We start from the raw sequence: 5,000 nt of genomic DNA, 5'->3' as shown, positions 1-5,000 counted from the left end.
ATAAATATGGTTAAAACACACACACACACACACACACACACACACACACACACACACACACACACACACACACACACACACACACACACACACACACATACACACACACACGCGGTTGAGGTTAGCCATTTGCATTCATAAAACATCAACTTTCATATTTTTTTATGTAATACAGCACAAATTATGGCTATGTGTAAGCCTCATTTTACAATTAGGTTAACATTTTTTTTGTATCTTTCACAAATATCTATATTTTACTATTTTATAGAATGTATAATCATTTTTTATCACCATATATCTATTTGCTATTATTTTTATTCAGATACAACACAGTCACGCTATTAAGTGATCTGTACCCCTTTTTTAAAACTTTTTTATTTTTATTATGATATTCGAAATAAACCATTGTAATGTTCAGTTATTACAAGGTCATATTATTGCCAGTCGTGACCTTCACTGACCTTCACTCTCAGACTCGAACCTCCAAGTATATGTCTCATGCACGACCGGCTTATGGGAGAGGCAAAAATGGTGTTTATTGAAGGTTTTAAGTTATTTGTTTTATGGAATTAGCTTGTTTTTCCATGACCTGGTGTGATGTTTTGTTTGGATAATGGTAAGGATTGGGTGTAGTGATGATATTATGTACTTGTATAAACACAAATAAAATACATTTTCGCTAAAAAAACTCACATACACATTCATACATGTTCATATATCACACAGGGGTGGGCACACACACACACACAAACACATTTATATTCACACACACACATTCACATTCATATTCACTCACACATTCACATTCGCACTCACGCATTCACATTCACACACACACATTCACATTCGCACTCACACATTCACATTCACACACACACACACACATTCACACACACAAAACTCATTAAAAAAAAAAATAATATTCAAACACATATGCGAACAGCGTGTGTGTCTGCCAGCTGATCACGTACGTATTGCCTAGAAATAATTCATCTTAAATCGAGAAAATAATAAAAAATTACAATTATGAGTGACATCAACCTCGTAAGTACAGTCAAATCTCTGGTTTAACGGACCCCCCAATAACGGACATCGGATATAAAGGACCGTTTCCCCCTTTATCAGTCCGTTAAGCCGAAGGTTGACTAATATGCAAAATTTGTGAAGGGAAAGTTAAAAAAAAAAAAATCAACACTATCTTATCTATGAGAACTGCTTTCAATGACACTAAATTCCACGAAAAAAAATCAAATTAATCATACCTTTCAAACCTTAAGGAACAAAAATATACAAATAAAAAAAAAATAAAGAAAAATAAAATAAAATATAAAAAAATAAAAATAAAAGAAAATATACAAAATAAAAATAAGATAAAATATACAAAATAAAAATAAAATAAAATATAAATAAATAAAAATGAAATAAGATAAAAAAAATAACATAACAAATAAATAAATAAAACAAATAACAAAAACATTTTCTTGTGCACCCCCAAGCGCCACGATGGACAAGGACATGCAGTGGGTCCACCGGGGCTACGGCAAGAACCACGTGAAGCTGCTGCACCTTCGTCGGGAGGGTCCTGTGCACAGCGTCAAGGAGTACGAGGTCAACACGGCGCTCACCCTCGACAGCGACAAGGACTACATCGTCGGCGACAACTCGGACATCATCGCGACGGATTCGCAGAAGAACACGGTCTATATCCTGGCCAAGAACCATGGGGTGAGTCGGAGGGAGGGAGGGAAGGGAGGGAGGGAAGGGGGAGGTAGGGAGGGAGAGAGAGAAGAACACGGTCTACATCCTGGCCAAGAACCATGGGGTGAGTCGGAGGGAGGGAGGGAAGGGAGGGAGGGAAGGGAGGGAAGGGGGATGGAGGGAGGGAGGGGAGGGAAGGAAGGAAGAAAGAGAACACGGTCTACATCCTGGCCAAGAACCATGGGGTGAGTCGAAGGGAGGGAAGGGAGGAAGGGAGGGGAAGAGGGAGGTAGGGAGGAGGGAGAGAAGAACACGGTCTACATCCTGGCCAAGGAACCATGGGGTGAGTCGGAGGGAGGGAGGGAGGGAAGGAAGGAGGAGGAAGGAGGAAGCGGGGGGGAGGGAGGGAGGGAGGAGGAGATAGGAAGGGAAGGGAGGGGGAGGGAGGGAGGGAAGGGGGAGGGAGGGAGGGAGGGAGTGGGAGAGAAGGATGAGAGGGAGGGGATAGGGAGGAGGAGGAAGGAGAGAGAGAGAGAGAGAGAAGAACACGGTCTACGATCCTGGCGGGAGACCATGGGGTGAGTCGGAGGGAGGAGGGAGGGAAGGGGAGGAAGGGAGGGAGGGAGAGAGAGAGAGAAGAGCACGGTCTACATCCTCGCCAAGAACCATGGGGTGAGTCGGAGGGAGGGAGGGAGGAGGGAAGGAGGAGGGATGGGATGGAGGGAGGGAGGGAGAGAAGGGGGAGGGAGGGAAGGGGGAGGGGAAGGAAGGAAGAGAGAGAGAAGAACACGGTCTACATCCTGGCCAAGAACCATGGGGTGAGTCGGAGGGAGGGAGGGAGGGAAGGGAGGGAAGGGAGGGAAGGAAGAGAGAGAGAGAGCACGGTCTACATCCTGGCCAAGAACCATGGGGTGAGTCGGAGGGAGGGAGGGAAGGGGGAGGGAGGGAGGGAAGGAGGGAAGGGGGAGGGAGGGAGGGAAGGGGGGAGGGGAGGAGAGGGAAGGGGAGGGAAGGAGGGAGGGAGGGAGGGAGGGTGGGAAGGAGGAGGGAGGGAGGGAAGGAAGGGGATATAGGGAGGGAGGGAGGGAGGGAGAGCGAGAGAGAGAGAGAACACGGTCTACATCCTGGCCAAGAACCATGGGGTGAGTCGGAGGAGGGAGGGAGGGAAGGGGGAGGGAAGGGAGGGAAGGGAGGGAAGAGGGAGGGAAGGAGAGAGAGAGAGAGAGAGAGAAGAACACGGTCTACATCCTCGCCAAGAGAACCATGGGGTGAGTCGGAGGGGAGGGAGGAGGAGGGAAGGAGGGAGGGAGAGGGAGGGAGGGAGGGAGGGAAGGGGAGGGAGGGAGGGAGGGGGAGGGAAGGAAGAGAGAGAGAGAGAGAGAGAACACGGTCTACATCCTGGCCGGAGAACCACATGGGGTGAGTCGGAGGGAGGGAGGGAGGAGGGAGGAAGGAGAGGGAAGGAGGAAGGGAGGGAGGGAGGGAGGGAGGAGGCAAGGAGACAAGGTAGGGAGGGAGGGAGGGAAGGGGGAGGGAGGAGGGAAGGAAGGAAGGGGGAGGGAGGGAGGGAGGGAGGAAGGGAGGGAGGGAGGGAAGGGGTGGGAGGAGGGAGGGAGGGGGAGAGAGAGAGAAGAACACGGTCTGTCCTGGCCAAGAACCATGGGGGTGAGTCGGAGGGAGGGAGGGAGGGACGGAGGGAAGGAGGGAGGGAGGGAGGGATAGGGGGAGAAAGGGAGGGAGGCAGGAAGGGAGAAAGAGATAGGGAGGAAGGGAGGAGGGAGGAGAGAGAGAGCGAGAGAGAGAGAGAGAAGAACACGGTCTACATCCTCGCCAAGAACCATGGGGTGAGTCGGAGGGAGGGAGGGATGGGGGAGGAGGAAGGGAGGGAGGAAGGAGGGAGGGAGGGAGGGAGCGAGGAAGGAGAGGAGGGAGGAAGGAGGGAAGGGGGATGGAGGAAGGGGATAGGGAGGAAGGGGAGGGGGGAAGGGGGAGGGAGGGAGGGAGCAGGAAGGAAGGAGGGAGAGAGAGAGAGAGAGAGAACACGGTCTACCACATCCTGGCCAAGAACCGTGGGGTGAGTCGGAGGGAGGGAGGGAAGGAGGGGAGGGGGAGGGAAGGAGGGAGGGAGGGAAGGAGGAGGGGAAGGGGGAGGGAGGAAGGGGAGGGTGGATGGAGGGAGGGGAGGAAAGGGAGGGATGAAGAGAAGGAAGAGAGAGAACACGGTCTACATCCTGGCCAAGAACCATGGGGTGAGTCGGGAGGGAGGGAAAGGAGGAAGGAGGGAGGAGAGGGAGGGAACACGGTCTACATCCTCGCCAAGAACCATGGGGTGAGTCGGAGGAGGAAGGGAGGGAAGGGAGGGAGGGAGAATGGAAAGGGGGGGGGAGGGAGGATGGGAAGGGAGGGAGGGAGGGAGGGAGGGAATGAGGGAGGAGGGAGGGAGGGAGGGAGGGAGGGAAGGAGAGGGAGGGAGGGAGGGAGGGAGGAAGGAAGGAAGAGAGAGAACACAGGTCTACATCCTGGCCAAGAACCATGGGGTGAGTCCGGAGGGAGGGAGGGAAGGGAGGGAAGGGGACCTAGGAAGGAGGGGAGGGAGGGAGGGAGGGAGGGAGGGAAGGGATAGGGAGGGAAGGAGGAGGGAGGGAGGGAAGGGGGAGGGAGGGAGGGAGGGAGGGAGAGAGAGAGAGAGAAGAACACGGTCTACATCCTGGCCAAGAACATTGGGGCGAGTCAGAGGGAGGGAAAAAGAGAAGGGGATTAGGGAAGGATGGAAGGATGGGGGGAACGAAGAAATGAAAAAGAGAAAGAGAGAGAGAGAGAGAGAGAGAGAAATGAAATGAATATAGATCACAAAATCAAAACGGCCTCAGATCCCTGTAAGGCAACCCCGCCCTCTGCTCCTACAGGTGAAGTCGCCGGAGGGACTTCGCCCTCCCTGCTTGTGCTCCCACTTCCTCAGCAAGTACAGCCACGTGGTCTCCGTCCAAGGTGGACGTGGAGGAGTACCCCCTGGCGGCGCCTCGTCACGGAGGGCAAGGCGCACAACCACGCCTTCCTCTTCTCGCCGGAGGTCCTCCACACGTGTCTCCGGGTCTCGCGGGACCGCGGAGGTGAGGCCCCGCCCGCCCGGCGTCAGGAGGGCTCCTGCCTCGTGCCTTCGCTCCCTCGCAGCTGCGTGAGGGGAGCGGAAGGCCTAGAAGGAGAGTTCTCATTGCCAACTCACTGCTCGCGTTGCTCCTTCGAGCAGGAAGGCCCTCAGCCTCGAGGTACCAGACCCGCGGCCGCCGAGCCAAGGGACCCGA

The 5,000-nt window shown here is 53.3% G+C and overlaps 1 pseudogene; it reads left to right on the top strand.

Moving 5' to 3' along the window:
* LOC138866209 (uricase-like) overlaps window positions 1–5,000 on the top strand; it is a 27,371-nt pseudogene that overhangs the window by 6,505 nt on the left and 15,866 nt on the right.

The sequence above is a fragment of the Penaeus vannamei genome, chromosome 24 (genome assembly GCF_042767895.1).
Source record: "Penaeus vannamei isolate JL-2024 chromosome 24, ASM4276789v1, whole genome shotgun sequence".
Classification (NCBI taxonomy): domain Eukaryota; kingdom Metazoa; phylum Arthropoda; class Malacostraca; order Decapoda; family Penaeidae; genus Penaeus; species Penaeus vannamei.
The sequence above is the reverse complement of the archived record's forward strand: the minus strand, read 5'-3'. Positions and strand labels throughout refer to the sequence as shown.